Source organism: Macaca thibetana, chromosome 16 (assembly GCF_024542745.1).
Source record: "Macaca thibetana thibetana isolate TM-01 chromosome 16, ASM2454274v1, whole genome shotgun sequence".
NCBI classification, from domain to species: domain Eukaryota; kingdom Metazoa; phylum Chordata; class Mammalia; order Primates; family Cercopithecidae; genus Macaca; species Macaca thibetana.
In genome coordinates, this window is record NC_065593.1 from 28708502 (window position 1) to 28729032 (window position 20531).

The 20531-nt window shown below is 43.2% G+C and overlaps 1 long non-coding RNA gene across 1 annotated transcript in view; it reads left to right on the forward strand.

Annotated features, from left to right (window-relative positions):
• LOC126939587 (uncharacterized) overlaps positions 1-4305 on the forward strand; it is a 41639-nt gene extending 37334 nt beyond the window's left edge. The window contains exons 3-4 of the long non-coding RNA XR_007720417.1: positions 2272-3181; positions 4216-4305. This is a non-coding gene — a long non-coding RNA (uncharacterized LOC126939587). The remainder of the gene's footprint in view (positions 1-2271; positions 3182-4215) is intronic.
• The last annotated feature ends 16226 nt before the right edge of the window (positions 4306-20531 follow it).

Sequence of the window (20531 nt, forward strand, 5' to 3'; positions counted from 1 at the left end):
TCAGTTCCCACCTATGAGTGAGAACATGCGGTGTTTGGTTTTCTGTTCTTGTGATAGTTTGCTAAGAATGATGGTTTCCAGCTGCATCCATGTCCCTACAAAGGACACAAACTCATCCTTTTTGATGGCTGCATAGTATTCCATGGTGTATATGTGCCACATTTTCTTAATCCAATCTGTCACTGATGGACATTTGGGTTGATTCCAAGTCTTTGCTATTGTGAATAGTGCTGCAATAAACATACGTGTGCATGTGTCTTTATAGCAGCATAATTTATAATCCTTTGGGTATATACCCAGTAATGGGATGGCTGGGTCATACGGTACATCTAGTTCTAGATCCTTGAGGAATCGCCATACTGTTTTCCATAATGGTTGAACTAGTTTACAATCCCACCAACAGTGTAAAAGTGTTCCTATTTCTCCACATCCTCTCCAGCATCTGTTGTTTCCTGACTTTTTAATGATCACCATTCTAACTGGTGTGAGATGGTATCTCATTGTGGTTTTGATTTGCATTTCTCTGATGGCCAGTGATGATGAGCATTTTTTCATGTGTCTGTTGGCTGTATGAATGTCTTCTTTTGAGAAATGTCTGTTCATATCCTTTGCGCACTTTTTGATGGGGTTGCTTGTTTTTTTCTTGTAAATTTGTTTGAGTTCTTTGTAGGTTCTGGATATTAGCCCTTTGTCAGATGAGTAGATTGCAAAAATTTTCTCCCATTCTGTAGGTTGCCTGTTCACTCTGATGGTAGTTTCTTTTGCTGTGCAGAAGCTCTTTAGTTTAATGAGATCCCATTTGTCAATTTTGGCTTTTGCTGCCATTGCTTTTGGTGTTTTAGACATGAAGTCTTTGCCCATGCCTATGTCCTGAATGGTACTACCTAGGTTTTCCTCTAGGATTTTTATGGTATTAGGTCTAACATTTAAGTCTCTAATCCATCTTGAATTAATTTTCGTATAAGGAGTAAGGAAAGGATCCAGTTTCAGCTTTCTACTTATGGCTAGCCAATTTTCCCAGCACCATTTATTAAATAGGGAATCCTTTCCCCATTTCTTGTTTCTCTCAGGTTTGTCAAAGATCAGATGGCTGTAGATGTGTGGTATTATTTCTGAGGACTCTGTTCTGTTCCATTGGTCTATATCTCTGTTTTGGTACCAGTACCATGCTGTTTTGGTTACTGTAGCCTTGTAGTATAGTTTGAAGTCAGGTAGCGTGATGCCTCCAGCTTTGTTCTTTTGGCTTAGGATTGTCTTGGAGATGCGGGCTCTTTTTTGGTTCCATATGAACTTTAAAGCAGTTTTTTTCCAATTCTGTGAAGAAACTCATTGGTAGCTTGATGGGGATGGCATTGAATCTATAAATTACCTTGGGCAGTATGGCCATTTTCACGATATTGATTCTTCCTATCCATGAGCATGGTATGTTCTTCCATTTGTTTGTGTCCTCTTTTATTTCACTGAGCAGTGGTTTGTAGTTCTCCTTGAAGAGGTCCTTTACATCCCTTGTAAGTTGGATTCCTAGGTATTTTATTCTCTTTGAAGCAATTGTGAATGGAAGTTCATTCCTGATTTGGCTCTCTGTTTGTCTGTTACTGGTGTATAAGAATGCTTGTGATTTTTGCACATTAATTTTGTATCCTGAGACTTTGCTGAAGTTGCTTATCAGCTTAAGGAGATTTTGGGCTGAGACAATGGGGTTTTCTAAATATACAATCATGTCATCTGCAAACAGGGACAATTTGACTTCTTCTTTTCCTATCTGAATACCCTTGATTTCTTTCTCTTGCCTAATTGCCCTCGCCAGAACTTCCAACACTATGTTGAATAGGAGTGGTGAGAGAGGGCATCCCTGTCTTGTGCCAGTTTTCAAAGGGAATTTTTCCAGTTTTTGCCCATTCAGTATGATATTGGCTGTGGGTTTGTCATAAATAGCTCTTATTATTTTGAGGTACGTTCCATCAATACCGAATTTATTGAGCGTTTTTAGCATGAAGGGCTGTTGAATTTTGTCAAAAGCCTTTTCTGCATCTATTGAGATAATCATGTGGTTCTTGTCTTTGGTTCTGTTTATATGCTGCATTATGTTTATTGATTTGCGAATGTTGAACCAGCCTTGCATCCCAGGGATGAAGCCCACTTGATCATGGTGGATAAGCCTTTTGATGTGCTGCTGAATCCGGTTTGCCAGTATTTTATTGAGGATTTTTGCATCGATGTTCATCAGGGATATTGGTCTAAAATTCTCTTTTTTTGTTGTGTCTCTGCCAGGCTTTGGTATCAGGATGATGTTGGCCTCATAAAATGAGTTAGGGAGGATTCCCTCCTTTTCTATTGATTGATCGACCACGTAATTGGAAGTAAAGCACTCCTCAGCAAATGTACAAGAACAGAAATTATAACAAACTGTCTCTCAGACCACAGTGCAATCAAACTAGAACTCAGGACTAAGAAACTCAATCAAAACCGCTCAACTACATGGAAACTGAACAACCTGCTCCTGAATGACTACTGGGTACATAACGAAATGAAGGCAGAAATAAAGATGTTCTTTGAAACCAATGAGAACAAAGATACAACATACCAGAATCTCTGGGACACATTTAAAGCAGTGTGTAGAGGGAAATTTATAGCACTAAATGCCCACAAGAGAAAGCAGGAAAGATCTAAAATTGACACTCTAACATCGCAATTAAAAGAACTAGAGAAGCAAGAGCAAACACATTCGAAATCTAGCAGAAGGCAAGAAATAACTAAGATCAGAGCAGAACTGAAGGAGATAGAGACACAAAAAACTCTCCAAAAAAATCAATGAATCCAGGAGTTGGTTTTTTGAAAAGATCAACAAAATTGACAGACCACTAGCAAGACTAATAAAGAAGAAAAGAGAGAGGAATCAAATCGACGCAATTAAAAATGATAAAGGGGATATCACCACCGACCCCACAGAAATACAAACTACCATCAGAGAATACTATAAACACCTCTATGCAAATAAACTGGAAAATCTAGAAGAAATGGATAATTTCCTGGACACTTACACTCTTCCAAGACTAAACCAGGAAGAAGTTGAATCCCTGAATAGACCAATAGCAGGCTCTGAAATTGAGGCAATAATTAATAGCCTACCAACCAAAAAAAGTCCAGGACCAGATGGATTCACAGCTGAATTCTACCAGAGGTACAAGGAGGAGTTGGTACCATTCCTACTTTTATTTCTTAAAACAACTCATGTCACCATCAATGTTTTATCCTCTTACTCCGTTCTACTCACATCCTTCAAGATTCAAACTCTCCTCTGAAAGTGATGCCATGCCTTCCAGGCAGCCTTCTCTAACTAATTCAGTATTTTGAGTCTCTATTCTTGTCCACAATTGTCTATCAATTCATACCCACCCTTCTATACACTGTTTTGTGATAGGGCTCTATAAACCACATTTCTGCTTTTCCAGCTGGATTCCTGTTGAATGTTGCCAATAGAGGGAACTATAGGGATGCTGCAAGGTAGGAGAAAAAAGAAGAAATTCCTGTCTTTCAATTTACTTCCTGTGAACATTCTGTCTGCTTCCTTTTCTTAGCAGCATCATGCTAGTCTTGCTGTTCCATCCCAGAAGTAGTAGTCTGGTCCTGTAGCATCAGTTAGATCCGGGCTTCAGATTTTTCCCAACATTTCAGAACACATTTTATTGTATTTGCTCCTCAACATCAACAGCAACTGGTTGGTGGTCCCTTCTCAGAAGTCCAAATTAAACAGGTTGCCTCCTCCATATTCAGAACCACTAGCACCAGCAGGAAAGGTGCTCTCCTCAAAGAGCTCAATTTCAGCTCTGCAGGGTCTGATCTCCAAGATTCTACATTTTAAAAATTCTAACATCTTCATTTTGTTTCCTCAGTCCCAAGATTCTACATTTTAATAATTCTAACATCGTCATTTTGTTTCCTCAGTCAAGGTTGTGCTGTATCTGGAATAACTTACTGTTTTATCTTTGCTCTTTGAGTTACCTAGTTAACAATTCATTATTCCTAGTTAATAATTATTTTGACTGAATTCTCTTTGTTTAAAAAAGTTGGTATGATGTTTTTCTCCTGACTGGATACTGACTGATACCTCCACACACAATCTATGATTTACATCTATCAAAGGGCACATCAAACAAATACATTGCTGTTATCTATCATTAATCTCACTCCAGTCTTTCTTCTTTCTGTTCCTAGGGCCAAAAGTAGTGTCAGACTCAATAAACACAGCTGACTTTTTGAATAATAGCAGAATAAAAAGGAATGAATGATGCCTGTTGGAGTCAGCACAGTTCAAGGTATAATTGTCGGGACTTCTGCTCAGGTCTCCTTGCTGGGATGGTTGTGGGTCAGAGTTTATCCAGAAATGTTCCAATACAACAAAAAACCTCACAGTTGAGAAGCCATAGAATCCTGTCTCAAGCAGTTCATGAGAAGTGCAGTCAATAAAAGAGAGAGCCCTGTGTTCTTGATATCAAATCCTGGCTCTGTGACTTAATTACTGTGAGACTTTGAGAAAATGACTTAACCTCTTTGACCTCAGTTTTCTCATTCATAAGATATGGATGATAAGACAGATTTCACAGGACTCTCATGAGAAATGAGATGAAGAAAAAAGTATGCAGGTGAGCCTATTGTAGTAGATGGTACAGAGCAGGAGCTAAATATTTCAGTTATCCCCCTTCACCTCCCCAACCCATCTGTTGGTTGACACAGCTTAAAGCATTAGCAGGAATCAAAGAGATTTCATTTTCCAAAGATACTCAAAAAGAAGGGCAGACTGTGATCAGTCTTCATCACTACCATTATCACCATTATCATCATTACCATTGTCATGATCATCATCATCATGATTAACTGAGGATTCCAGCAAGGCTAGGTGCTTTGCATGTTTTCTTTCGCATACTTTTCACATATGTATTTTCCTCACCATTTAAAGGTGAGAAAACTTTCAGAGGTTAAATCACTGCACAAGGTCCCGCAGCTATACATTATCAGTGCTATAAATTGAACCCATGTCTGTCTGGGTCCAACACCCCTGCTCTTCTCTCTCACTGCCTCTGACCACAGCAAGCAAAAGTCAGTCAGATCTATCCTGTGTCCTCCCATGAAGCAGATATTGGCCCTAAAGACTGTCTGTTTCTGTATCACTGGCACTTGGCCTGACTTGCAACCCTCCCTGGCTTCCTTTTTCTGCCCATGTCCATGCAACAGCATCTTAAAGCAGCCAGCGTGCAATTGGCCATCTCATGCCTGACCTTGAGGTCGACTACAGAATGCTGGTGTCTATGGTTTGAGTGCCTTCCTGAAATACCTCCTTCATGCATTCCTTCCTACTCTGGCTACCAGTTACGGTGGGACCCTTTGGATGAGAGTTTGTTGAGTACTTTATCCTTATCCTCAGCCCTGATGACCAGTTGATAAAAGGAGAAGGAGTAAAGTATGGGAGATGGGGGAAGGAAAAGGAAAAAGAAGGCTGCCAGTCTGTGCTAGTCATTTTAGTTACGACCTTTGGAGCCACCTCCTTAGGAAGATCATAAGCCATCTAGGAATGGTTCTGCATCCACCATCCCCTCCCACCACATCAGTCAGTGAAGAGCCAAACCCATAATAGACACAGACTAGAAACAGCCCAAGAAGTAGTGGTATGCAGTAGGAATTAAGCGATCTGTCTTGTCGTTCTTGTTCTGCCAAAGATTTGCTTCAGGCAAGCCACTCTTCATCTCCCTGGCTTATAGTTCCCTCCTCCAAAGGAGGAATAATGTGCTGCTGTAGAATAGACATGAGCTGTAGTCAGAGAGACCTGACTTTGAATGTAGCCATAGCCTTTTCTGTGACCTTACATGAGATACTTAATCTCTCTCAGGCTCAGTTTCCACTTCTGTTAAGTGAGAATAAGACCAATACCTGCCACATATAGTTAGGACAAAGACTAAACAATTGTAGAGTAAATATGAGCTTCTTGTCCATTCAATGATAAGGGATTGGACTAGATGATTTTTGAGGTCCCTTGTAGGCCTGCTTTTCTGATGTCCCATGTGGCACACAGTGCATTTCTGCACACAAGAAAGACCCCTTACTTTATAGCTAACTGTAAGCATGGCAGCATGAGTGGCGGGTGGGGGTAGGGAGGTAGAGTTCCCAGATTCACTGCATTTCACCTTCCTGCCATGAATGATGTTCTTGTGATGTGCTAGAGGACCACAGGAGGCTTCTGGAGGAAGCCATCAAACATTCATGCTTATGCATGATGCTAGACTAGACCTAATGCTATGCATTAGGTGCTCAGCTCTCTTTCAGGGGATGAGGGGTGAGCACAGTTCCCTTTCACTTCTCCCATAGCCCACTTCTGGCCCTTGCCTAAAAGATTCATCTTCATAAAAGTTTCCAGCATCCTTTACCTAACCTCCATCCAAGCTCAGGCCCTCATCATCTCTCCCTTTTTACTCCTGTAAGGCTTATAAAGGGCTCTTCTGTCTCTGGTCCCAGCCTGCTCTAACCCCTTTCTCAGCTTGGTGCTGGACATACTGCCAGTGTGGCTAACCTACATGCTGGCCACAGATCATTGGTTTCTCAATATGTTTCTATTATCTGCAAACTTTTCTACAGTGAGTATGAATTACTTTTACAATTTAAAAAAGTTTTTAAAAGCTAAACTTAAATATGATTATTCCTCTACTGAACGCCTTTTGCTCTCCCCCTGTTATCTTTAGGATAGTGTTGAGTCTCCTGAGCTTGCTACAGTTGGCCACTTCTAGTTGCCCCTCAGAAGCTCCTCTATACACATCACATAAAGACACTGACTTTCCTCCAAATGCCTCATTCTCACTTATTCTCCACACCTCTGGGCCATCATTCATATAGACCCACCTTTCTGGAACGCTTTTACCTGGAGCTCTCACAAATAAATCTCTACTTAATCTTCAACATGTAAACCAAAACATTATCTCTGCTGCAAAGTCTTCCTTGACTACTCACGGTGGCCCTTGCCTGCAGAGTTAACAATTGTGTACCCTGATGCTGTAGTGTCACTTACTTACATCTATTGGAGAAAAGATCATACTCGACTGTGGCCATCTCTTTGTGCCCCTTCCTGATTTGATCATGAGATCTCTGAAAGCAAAGACCTTCATCTGAGTCCTATTTGCATTGCTAGAGCCCTTCAAACATGTCTGCTTTCCACATATGCATATGCCATGCACTGTATTAGGCATCAGATCCATCAGGGTGAATAAACAATCATGGTTTCTGCCCTCCTGGGGCTTATAGCCAAATGGGAAAGACCAAAAATAAATAAGCCAGCAACTCAATAAGAAATTTAAATTGTGAACCACGTTGTGAAGGATGCAGTTGGTGCCCTGATAAAGACTAATTGCTAGAAGGGGATTACTTAAGATTCTCCTAAGAGGCTTCTCTGAGGCGATGGCATTTAAAGCTGAAGTCTTTAGGATTTGAAGGAGCCCTCCAGCTGAAAAGCTGGGAGAGCTTTCCAGGAGGAAGAATCAGCATGTGCAAAGGTTCACGGGGTGGAGAGAGTCTGGCGTGCATGCACCAGGCTCTGGCAGAGGCCAGGGTGACTGCAGCCCAGAGTGTGACCCAATGCAGGATGAAATGGGAGGGAGGAGACGGGCAGAGTATGGATTCATTTCCAGGTGCAATAGGAAGGTGTTGACTTGTTTTAAGCTGGGAAGTGACATGACTGAATTTGAGTTTTAAATGATTACTCTAACCTTCAGGTTCCTCACCTGAAAATCAGGCTCATATCACCTACTTTTTAGGTTTTTCTTAGATGACAGCCATTGTTGTCTTATTTTTCTTAAGGTATTTTCACTTATTTTTAAAAATATTTATTTTTTACTTATGATTCATACAGAATCATTATACGTATTCATGGGGAACAATGTGATGATTTGATACATGTATACATTTTTAATGATCACATCAGAGTAGACCTCTAAGACAAAACTCGAAATATCAAAAGGGGCCGACCCGTGGAGAGGGCAGATTTATACTTCTGGGCATAGGAACTCGATAAATTGGTCTTCGTTGTTATTGTTGTTGGTGGGTGGTTTTCCTTTAGTTGTTTGTTTTGCAAAGTGATGTCTGAGTAGCTTGAGATTTGGTCAAGGTCTACTCTGTCAGAAGTGATCTCTATTTTTGGCAGCTAAAACGCCTGACCAGCTAGTGGTGATATTTTACAGAGATGAACATGCTGCCTAGAGGAGTGGGAAACCAGCCAGATACCCTCGTCCTGGTTTGACCTTGCCTCACTGAAGGCATATGACACGGAAGACCACAGTGTGAAGGACTCTGAAATAATCAAAGCAAATGGCATCGTTTCATGGAAGGTAACAGCAGCCCAGAGAGGGGAAGGAAGAGTCTGAAGTGACAGGAGAGTTAGCATCAAAAATGATTTTAGAGCTCAAGTCTCCTAACCTAAATCTGGAGTTCATTCCCCTAAACTTACTTGTCAAAAAAGGCAACTCCTAGATTGGAGGATGTGCCCCGTCAAGGAGCCTTTGAACTCATCTTCTGCCAAAGTCAGATTTCAGCATCTTCACTGTTGCTAAACTACTCACCCTGGGGAGGGGAATGTGCTTGTGAAGTGAATGGAAATTCACTCTCCCTGACTGCCAATGCTACACACAGAACTTCTTGCTCTGGCAGAATAAGGAGGTAGCTGTGTTCTAGACTGGGAGTGCTGGGATGAGTGGCTTACACTTAACTCAGAGTAGTGCTCAAAAGGCCAGAAGACATTATCTGGCATTCAACATCAACCTTAACAGAGAAGGAACCCAAGCCCAGAGGGCAAATTACTTGCCTGATATCACATGGAATGCATGGCAGAGCTAGAATGAGGTCCCAGGTCTCCTAACTCCTGGTCCAATGGTCTTTCCAGTATTCTGTGCCACCTCTCCTCTTCAACACTACTTTGAAACTGCATCCTGTCTCCTAGAGCATGCATGTCCAAGGACTGGCATCAAACCTCATTTCTCCCAATCCATTTGCAGGGTGTTCCCAAAAGCATCTCCAAAAGAGCTTGCTGATTTTAGAAGCAGAAACGCTTTACAGTTGCCTAATGGTAATTCCTAGGTAAGATGCACTGAATATCCCCAATGAAAATGTATTTAGTATGTCTTACATAGGAAGGCACCCCACGCCCACCAACACACAAACATACTCCTTGGTTCATTTTTCAATCACTCAGTTTCTTTGAGTTTCTAAATAGGTAAACCATTAGTTCTTCCTTTAGCATGAATCCCGCTGGGAAGGTGACTCATGTGCGTATGTAGGGTACAGTTCCCCATTTGGCTCAAAACAATCAATTAAAAATCAGGTATTGTTATTCATCCCATTTTACCGACACATACATTTAACCATTCTCCAAATGCAGTAATTATGTCGCTACACTATTCCAGACACTGTGCTAAGCAGAGTTCCTATTCTCATGGAGATGGCACCATGTCAGAATGGAGAAACCAAAGACCAGAAAGTTGAAATGACCTGCCCAAACTTGTTCTACAGTAAGCTAAGCCATGAATCAGTCTCTTTGTTAAATCTCATCCTCTATCCTTGGCACTGAGTTACAGCTTGTTAAGATGGAGGCTGGGACAAGATGACACCCAGGGGAGGGACTCATTCATCTTCTTTGTCCTTTCTGAATCTTAGAGTGATTCTAGGGCAAGACAATCATCTCTTCTTGCAAATGACTGGTATGCAGTAGCTCTCTATAAACCATGCCATAATTAGGCAGAAAGGAGAGAAAATCAACAAGCTGAACCTGTGTTTGTCTGTCTAAGAGAGAAGGAGAGAGAGAGAGAGAGAGACCAATGCTGTGGGAATGGGCCTGAGGTGTCACAAATATCTAGGAACTTGTTGTGACAAGGGAAGGGCCTTCCCTCCCTGTACTCACACACTTGGCCCCTGTGTGGAGGCCCTTCCCTCCCATTCCTCCATGCTTTGAGAGTTCCAGAAACCCCTCTCCAGCACCTTGGTTCTTCCTTGCCCAAAGCGAAGGCTGCAGCTCCCCCACCCATCCCAAGCATGTACATAGTTTGCACAGAACATTTGCATTTGTTTTTCAAATATGAGCAGTCTATCAGAATGGAGACTATTGAAGTGGAGAGAGTTGACAGGAAGGACATTTGGGCATGAAAGACGTTTGCCTGGGGCCTCACATTTGGATTTAGCCTCAAACTTAGACTTTTGATTCCTAAATGAGGTTATATAAACAGATGTGGCCATTTTGGGATATTTGAGACACAGATTTGTTCAATGCAAATATTTAACACAGTTCATCTTTTTGTTTTTTCCCAGTCCACCATTTTGTAATCCTGTTTTATCATTCAGAATAACAGTCCAGAAAGTGGGAGTCCTATTTGACTTGGAGAGACCCTGAAACCACCTCTGGGAAGTCAAATGAACACAGAATATCACCACAGATGGAGAAACTGATATCCAGAGCCCTCAGCTCAGCATCATCTAAAAGAACAACCATATTCCTTGTGTATAGCAGCAGCCTAGAGATGCCCCAAGGCTGCATCACCCAATATGGAAGCCACCAGTCACACTAGGCTATTGAGTGCCTGCAGTGTGGCAGGTCTGAAACGAGAATGGCTGTCAATGTAAAATACGTATCAGAGTCCCAAAGACTTAGCTCAAAACAAGAATATAAAATATCTCTTTAATAATTTTTTATATTTATTACATGTTGAAATGATATTATTTTGGATATATTGGGTTAAGTAAAAGATACTATAAAAACTAATTCCACCCCTTGCTTTTAACTTTTTAAAATGTGGCTATTAGAAAAATGTGAATCACATCTGAGGCTCACATTATATTTCTATTAGACCGCGCTGCTCTGAGGGAAGTAAGTACCATTTATCCCAAGCACATGCTGGTTTATATTGCAGCAGGGGGCATTTCTGCTAAATGTTTAAAAACAGGCCTTGAGGAGCTTAGATCAGCTCTTGCCCATCTCAGTGGCAATGACCTGAATTTGGGGATTGGAATGAGCTAGAGCTTTCAGACCCCCAGCCTTACTTCTCTATTTCTGAATGCACAGATATCCATTGAGTGAGGTCAGGGCAGTAACGGGAGGGGTGCATGAGGAGCTAACATTTTGGATGAGACCATCACACTAAATGCAGGCTTGCTCCCTATAAATCACCTTGATTTGTCACCAAATGAGATGACAAAATGAGACATCCAGGCGGAAATGAAATTCCCGCTGTAACAGCAGCATCGACCCACTCTGACTTGCAATGCACAGAGGGTTGTCACACATGAGTTTGAGCACCAGAGTATGAGGGGAGGCTCCACGTATCTGGTTTTGCTCCTGGGCCAGTGGAGAGGAGTGAGTCAGCCCTTAACTATCAGGCAGTGGGGATGTGAATCACCTGGTCATTCCTTAGGTCGGGCTTTTCCCAGGGCCCAGGGAAAACATTCCCAGGTGACTTTGATCTATCCGGGGCTGGACCTTTGAGTTCAGACTGTGGAACAATTTTGATATAACCCAAATGAGCTCTGGGAAAGAAGAGCACCAGCCCCTGTGGTGCCAGCAAGCTCTAAAGCCTCTAGTGGCCTCCCCTTCTGAAAAGAACTCACCACGGGGCTGTATCCTGGGTGCTCAAGCTGCGCACAGTCCATCTGGAGACCAGAGTGCAGCTGCTTCTGTCCTTTGTTCTCTGGGACCTTGAGTTATCCCTCCATGTCTCTGGGACTGGTTCCTTCTTTTGATCAACTGTGTTGACGTTGGCCTAGGTGAAGTCTCAGGGTTTTTTCAACTTTGGCACATGCCCTATGATGTGATTCTGACACACACAGATACACACAAACATACACAAACACACAGAGAGGCACACAGAAACAGACACGCACCCACACACACAGAAATACACACAGGGATATACACAGACATAACCACACAGACACACACAGACACGTACAGAAAAACACCCATACAAACACACAGACCCATAGATGCACACACAGGCACACCCACTCACACACAACCCAATGTATTCAAGTGGTTACAAAAACCTAAACAACGTACCAATAAAACACTCCAGGCTCCTTCAATCCACTGCAACCCCTGCTCAGAGTGTTGTCTTAATGCCTCTAGTGAGACACATGCACAAACACACACACACACACAGACACACACACATGCCTCCAGGCAGACATATGCACACACACACGCACATAGACACACACATGCCTCCAGGCAGACCATACACAAACACACACACACACACACACACACACAGACACACACACATGCCTCCAGGCAGACACATGCACACACACACGCACATAGACACACACATGCCTCCAGGCAGACCATGCACAAACACACACACACACACACACACAGACACACAGACACACACACATGCCTCCAGGCAGACACATGCACACACACACATACACATACACACATGCCTCCAGGCAGATACATGCACACACATACACAGACATAGACACACATATGCCTCCAGGCAGATACATGTACACACGCAGACACACACAGATGCCTCCAGACACATGAACACACACACACACATACATACACAGAGATGCCTCCAGTCACACACACACACACACACACACACACAGACACACACAGGCCTCCAGGCAGACACATGCACACACACAGACACACACAGATGTCTCGAGTCAGACACATGCACACACACACAGACACACACAGATGCTTCCAGTCAGACATGCACAGATGCACACACACAAAGACATATACAGACACACACCCACAGACACACAGAAACAGAAATGCAGCCACAGACATAGATGCACACACCATGGCCCTTTCTATTTTCATGCCCATCACTTCCTCCTACCTGTCCCCAGCCTTCCTTCCCAGTTAAGGTCTACTTTTTTATGCTCAGGTCACTCACTGAGGAAAGGACTACACTCTATTTTGCAGGTAACTCCCAGCAACATATCCAGTTCACAGGCAACACTGGCTACCTCTCCACCTCCCATTCATAGCCCAATGTCTTCAACCTTCCCCTCCCATGGCTTCTTCTCAATAATCCACAACGTGTTTGAGTTCCCTACATGCTAGAAATCCTCCATCCCCTGCCCTCCTCCCTAGCCCATCTCTCCTTCCCTTCGCCGCTGAGCTCCTTGAAGGAGAGGTTAATAGGCATGGCCTCCGCCTCCACTCCTCCCAGCACTCCTTAGCCCTCTGCCTCCACCGCTCCATGGAAACCTCTCCAGCAAAGTCACCAAGGGGCTCTCTAATTGCCAAATCAAATGCACTCCTTTTAGTCCTCATATTACCAGCCTTTTCAGTAGCATCTGACCCCATGGCTCACTCCCTTCTGGCTCCTGTGATACCACTCACCCCACTCCCCACCCCTTCTCTGAGTGCTCCTTCTCAGTCTTCGGCAGTTTACTCTTCAAATACTCCTATGTCCCAAGGTCCTGGTCTCAGCCCTCATGGACACCCGTGCCTTGCACCTGACATCTCAGGTCAATAGCAGTCAGCTGGGCATTTTCACTCATGCTTCCTGCAGGCACCTCCAGGAGGCCAGACTGAACTTACTATCCTTTCTCTGTTCTGCCACCAGCTCCCTCCTTGCTCCCTTTCCTTATTTTGATTATGTGCACCACCATCCCTTCCTGACACCAAGCCATGAGGAATCTAGAAGTCAATCCAGATTTCCTTCTCATTCCTTGTAATCCATTGCATTCAAGCGGTCACAGAAACCTGAACACCTTATTGATGAGAAACTCCAGGCCCCCGAACCACCATGACCCACCCCACAGAAGTATCTTGATGCTTCCAATTGTAATGTGCCATCCCAAGCCACATTTCCACAGTAGCTACCTGTCTGAAGGATGCAGTCCCAGCATCTTTATAGCCAATCTCCACTAAACATCTCGGCCTTCTCTGGTGCGACTCCCTTGAACATATGCAATACAAAGGATTTTCCAGACTATTTTTACTCCAACATTTTCATGCTGTTGCATGTCCTACAATTGGTCTGGGTACTGCTACAGGCTGCATGGCCTCTCCATGATTCTTTGTCCGCTTTAAATAATTAAATATTCAACACCACTGTTGCCCCCTTTAGGGAGCTTTTCCTGATGAGCCCTCTCAGCCTTTAGAAAGGGTTAAATGCCTCTTTCTGGTCTCAAAGAGCCCTGTTTAGATTTTCAGTATAACCCTTATGCGGTCTAACATCACCTTAGATTTGCATTTTTTCTTTCCTACTATATTGAGCTCCTTATGGACAGAGACTGATTTTTTTTTTTTATAAATTCCAGAGACCATCACAGTCCCAGTACATAGAAAATGTTTATTGAATAAATGATTGAATGAATGAATGAGGCAAACTAACTCAACCCAGGGAAAGAGTTCAGGTCTTACTCACAGCCCTGCTTTTTTCCTGGGAAGGTCAAGCTCTAGTGTGGGTTCCTGGTGACACCTAGCAACAGTTGCCATGACAATAGAAAGCACCATTTTCTCAGGGCAATGTCCCCCACTTCCCCACCTGGCTCTGGAGGAGGCAGCCCCCCTGCTTTGAGTCAGGAAGAAGTAAGGGGGACAGCCTCACTGAAATAGCTGATCATGTGCCCTGGTTTAACCCCCCTGGGGTGGGGATCCTGATGGAAAGGGAGAAAATTGGATTTGATGGAATCAGATGTGCCTGGGAGCTCCAGGCAAAGAGAGGAAGAACAGATGGGGGCCAACTGGCAGTGGAATCCTGGGGTAACCAGAGGGAGAGCTTGTCAGAGGAGTCTCCATGTCAAAGGGAGCTGAGACAAGATGTTGTCCCTGGGATTGGGTGGAGCACAGCATTAGAAGGGTGGGAAAGAGTGGGCCTGAGAGATCCAACTGGAACACAGACTGTAGGACTAGAATGCTCTGCCTCCCAGGCTCACCCCCTTCCAAGTCCTCTGCAAGGGCCTCTTCCTGGGGCAGTTCCTATAGCTCGTAATGGTCCCCTTTGCAATTGGCCATACATGCAATGGGGTCAATAAGACCCTTGAGGAGAGAGGTTGTGTCTGTTTTAACTATCCCTGTATTCCCAGTGCCTGGCACATAGAAGATGCAGAATAAGCAGTTTATGAACAAATGAAAGGCTGTGCTGAGACAAGACGAGGGGCTTCAGGGCCAGGCAGCCAGATAGAGAAGCCACTGAAGGCCTATTCCTTGCCAGTCACACCACATGGGTGATGTTATGGAAGAAAATAAAACTGGAGATCTAAGAGGGTAAGTCGCTTCTCCAGGCCACATTGCTGAAGGGTAGAGTCAGCATTTGAAAAGGCTTCTGACTGGAGGGCCTGGGACTTCTCTTTACCTGGTTTCCTTGTCCTACCTTTACCCTAAGACGTGGCGTGGACCCTCCAGGCAGGGGGCACCTGCAAAATAGGTCAGAGGGCCTCTGCTTTCTTTACCCTGTGGCCCTCAGTGTGCCTGGCCCTGATAGATAAGGGGTGTGGGATACATTGTGGACAGATGGACACCAGGCAGTTTCAAAGCAGGGAGTCCGCCAGTCTATCTGGCTAAGAGACCTTAGGATAGCCAGCACCCCACAGGGGAGAGTCAACTTGGTAAAGGGAGTCTCCCCTTCCCTTTCTCCTCTCCCAGAGCTGCTCTTGGTTCATTACTGGGACATGATAGTTTGGGAGAGTAATAAAGGAAATTTCCATTTATTGGGTACTTACTATGTGCCAGGTGCTATTCTCAGCTCTTTATATGAATTAACTTATTTCTTGCTTTCAATAACCTAAATGAGGTAAGTAATACTTTTAATCTGCTTTTTACAGGAGAGGAAATCAAGGCACAGAGAGGTTAACCTGATGGTCACACATAGCTACCATGTGGCAAGGTCCCAGATGTGAACCCAGGTGGGCTGGCCAGAGCCTATGCTCTAACCATTATGCCACTCTGCCTCTCTCATCTGGCAATAAGTTTCTAGGCTTTGCATTCAGTTTGGGGTGCCACCAGCAGGAGCTTGAGACATTGGCTATGCGATGTAACCTCCCTGAGCAGAATGCAGGGAGTGGGTAAAGTAAGAAAGGGTGCCCTAAATACGAGCTCCTTTTCTCAGGCTTTGGCTAGTTTCCAGGCTCCGTCCACAGACACCTAGGTGCAGGCTCAGCCCTGCTCTGCTCTCAAACACCAAACGTGGCCACAGGCAGGCAGGAACCAAGCAGCTTCAGCACAGAAGCCCAGAACACCCTAGCTGCCAATCTGGTCCAGACTTTGAGGCCCACTTCTGAAAACTGAGCCCTTGAACCTCTGCTTCCCTATCTCTGAAATGGGGACATTGATAGCTCCCCATGCATGTTGCAAGGCTTAAAGGGAACAATGCATATAGAATACTTGGCACATGCTGGGTACTCACTTACAATTAGTAGTTTCCTTTATCCCAGATCCCTCTGCCTTAATTCTCCTGGAAATACTACTATTCCTTTTTTTTTTTTTTTTTTTTTTTAAACAGAGTCTTGCTCTGTCACCCAGGCTGATGTGCAGTGGCACAATCATGGCTCACTGAATCCTCGACTTCATGGGCTCAAAAGATCCTCCCACTTCAGCCTTCCAAGTAGCTGGGACTACAGGTGGGCAGCACCACACTTGGCTAATTTTTCCTTCTCCTTCTCCTTCTCCTTCTCCTTCTCCTTCTCCTTCTCCTCCTTCTCCTTCTTCTTCTTCTTCTTTTTGTAGATACAGGGCTTTGTTACATTGCCCAGGCTGGTCTCAAACTCCTGGGCTCAAGCAATCTATCTGCCTTGGCCTCCCCAAGTGCCGGGATTACAAGGATGAGAAACTGTGCCCAGCTTGCCCCCGCTCTTCATCTAGTTTAGTCCGGGGCTAGAATCTGGGGTGACAGAAAGGCTCTTACTTCCAATGTGTAAGGGTAGAGACTCCAGTTTAAACCTCATCACAGTCCCCTGTAGTGTCCTGGGCTGCCCTGTCAAGGTTTGAGTTCACAGCTGAATTCCACAGGAAATGCAAGGCTCCCATAGCCGAGAGCCTGCCAGGGATTCCAGGACAAAGAACGTTGAGTGTGATCCTGTTGGAGTGCCATCTGGCCAGGCCATGCATGGTTCATCGCAGCTTCAGGAGGCCCAGAGGCAAGGCTCTGCTACAGAGCATCTGCTCTCCTATCTCAGAACCTGCTGCCTCCTCCCTCCTCATAGGGATCATGTGGAATTTTTTACAATAAGCCCTCATCTTCTTCATTTCAAAAATCTCGTGTTCTGGAGAAATCAGCTACCCTATGATGGCCACAGAAGAGTACACGAATGAGGCAACTATAATTCTATATTCCTTTTGTAATAAGATTTTCTTAGCTTGTTTTAGGTTTGGACTTTGCCAACCCCTTTCATCCCTGTGAAATAGTAAGACATTTAGGTTAAACAAAATAAAAACAAAAAACAAACAACAAAAAAAAATTTTAACTAGTTGTGTGACCTTGGGCAAATGCCCAACCTCTTAAGATTGAGTTTCTCTTTTTATAAAATGGGGAGATGATCAACTTACGTGCTTACCATGAGGCTCAAAGGGGTAATACATTTGTAAGTATATAGAGGCAGATGCTACAATGGTCACAAACCTCTTTTTATATTGGACTGTCAAAATAAATGTACCTCTCAAAACATAAAATGAATGTGTCCTTTCATCTGAACATGCAAGCAATATCCATGGATATGTAAGCAAAAGTACACTAAGATGTGCTCATGTGCATATTCAGGATTAGAAACAATGCAACTGCCCATCATGAATCCATCTTTACAGTGAAACATTATGAAATAGGTCCCCAGGTGATGGAAGTGTGTTTGAGATAAACAATTGGTGAAAATAAAACCCCATCAAAGTGCAAAACAGTATATATAATACAGTTGCTATATATAAAAAAGGAGATGGTTATGGATATTGGCATAGCTATAGATATGCATGTGTCTGTATAACCTATCTTTACTGGAAGGATCAGAAGAAATTGCTAACAGTGTTTAACTTTGAAGAAATGGATTGGGGATCCAGCTGTGGAAGATGACTTTGAGTTTTGTTTTCTACCTGCCTGCAGTGTTTGGATATTTGTACCATGTTTATATGTTACTTTAAACAATCGGAAGGATAGATCACAGATAAACAAAAATTGTAAGTGCTTTTAAAATTTTACAAAGTCTAAGATATTCATCAGGAAGCTTAACAGTTGTTTATCAGAATAAAAGGAAAACCTGAAATGTGCCTCATTATTTTGGTTATCTATTGCTGTGTTATAAACTACTTTAAAACACAGTGGCTTAAACAGCAATAGTTTTATTACAGGCACACCTCATTTTATTGCACTGTGATTTAATGCACTTCACAGATACTGTGTTTTTCACAAGTTAGAGGTTATGCATCAAGCAAGTCTCTCAGCATCATTTGTCGAATACCATGTGCTCACTTTGTGTCTCTTTCTCACATTTTGGTAATTCTCACAATATTTCAAACTTTTTCATTATCATTATATCTGTTATGGTGATCTGTGATCAGTGACCTTTGATGTTACTGTTGTAATTGTTTGGGGGCATCATGAATCTCACTTATATAAGATGGAAAACTTAATCAATAAATGGTGTATGTGTTCTGACTGCTCAACCAACTAGCCATTCTCCTATCTCTCTCCCTTTCCCCTGGCCTCACTATTCCCTGAGACCAAATAATATTGAAATCAGGCTAATTAAGAACCCTACAATGCTTTCTAAATGTTCAAGGGAAAAGAAGAGCAACACATTTCTAACTTTAAATCAAAAGTTAGAAATGATTAAGCTTAGCAGCATGCTAAAAGCCAAAACAGGCCAAAAGCTAGGCCTCTTTCACCAAAAATTAGCCAAGTTGTGAATACAAAGGAGAAGTTCTTGAAGGAAATTACAAGTGCTATTCCAGTGAACACACAAATGATAAGAAAGCGAAACAGCCTTATTGCTGATATCCAGAAAGTTTTAGTGGTCTGGACAGAAAATCAAACCAGTAACAACATCCCCTTAAGCCAAAGCCTAATCCAGAGCAAGGACCCAATTCTCTTCAGTTCTGTGAAGTCTGAGAGAGGTGAGAAAGCTGCAGAAGTAAAGTTTGAAGCTAGCGAAGGTTGGTTCATAAGACTTAGGAGAAAAATAATCTCCTAGTATGTATCTTCACCTTGCATAAAAGTGCAAGGTGAAGCAGCAAATGCTGATGTGGAAGTTGTGGCTAGTTATTCAGAAGATCTAGCTAATATAATTGACGAAGGTGGCCATACTAAACAGTAGATTTTCTGTGTAGACGGAATAGCCTTATATTGGAATAAGATGCCATCTAGGACTTCCATAACCCAAAAGGAGAGATCAACATCTGGCTTCAAAGCTTCAGTGAACAGGCTGACTCTCGTTAGGGTATAAATGCAGTCGGCGACTTTAAGTTGAAGTCAATGTTCATTTGTTATCTGAAAATCCTAGGGCCCATAATAATTACACTAAATCTACACTGTCTGTGCTCTATAAGTGGAACAACAAAGCCTGTTTGGCAGTACATCTGTTTACAGCATGGTTGGCTGAATATTTTAAGCCCACTGTTGAGATCTACTGCTCAGAAACAAATATTCCTGTAAAAATATTAGTGCTCATTGACAACGCATCTGGTCACCCAAGAGTTCCGATGAAGATGTACAAGGAAATTGATGTTTTCATGCCTGCTAACACAGCAATCATTCTGCAGCCCATGAATCAAAGAGTAATTGTGACTTTCAATTATTGTTATTTAAGAAATTCATTTCATGAGGACATAGTTGCCACAGATAGTGATTCCTCTCACGGATTTGGGCAAAGTAAATTGAAAATCACCATTCTAGATGTTATTAAGAATATATTAACAGAGGTTTGGAAGAAGTTGATTCCAACTCTCATGGGTAACTTTGAGGGTTTCAAGACTTCAGTGAAGAATGTAAGTGTAGATGTGGTAGAAATAGCAAGAGAACTACAATCAGAAGTGGAGCTTGAAATTACATCTTTCTCAGGTTTAAGAACAATCATAAAGTTACTTCACTGTAGTTCTCACATTGACTGAATTGCTGCAATCTCATGATATAACCTTAACAGATGAGAAGTTGCTTTTTATAGATGAGCAAATAAAGGGATTTTTTTTCTTTGTTGAGATGGAATCTCACTCTGTCACCCAGGCTGGAGTGCAGTGGTGCGATCTTTTTTTTTTTTTTTTTTTTTGAGACGGAGTCTCGCTCTGTCGCCCAGGCCGGAGTGCAGTGGCATGATCTCGGCTCACTGCAAGCTCCGCCTCCCGGGTTCACACCATTCTCCTGCCTCAGCCTCCCGAGTAGCTGGGACTACAGGCTTCCGCCAGCACGCCCGGCTAATTTTTTGTATTTTTAGTAGAGATAGGGTTTCACTGTGTTAGCCAGGATGGTCTCGATCTCCTGACCTCGTGATCCACCCGCCTTGGCCTCCCAAAGTGCTGGGATTACAGGCGTGAGCCACCACGCCTGGCCAGAAAG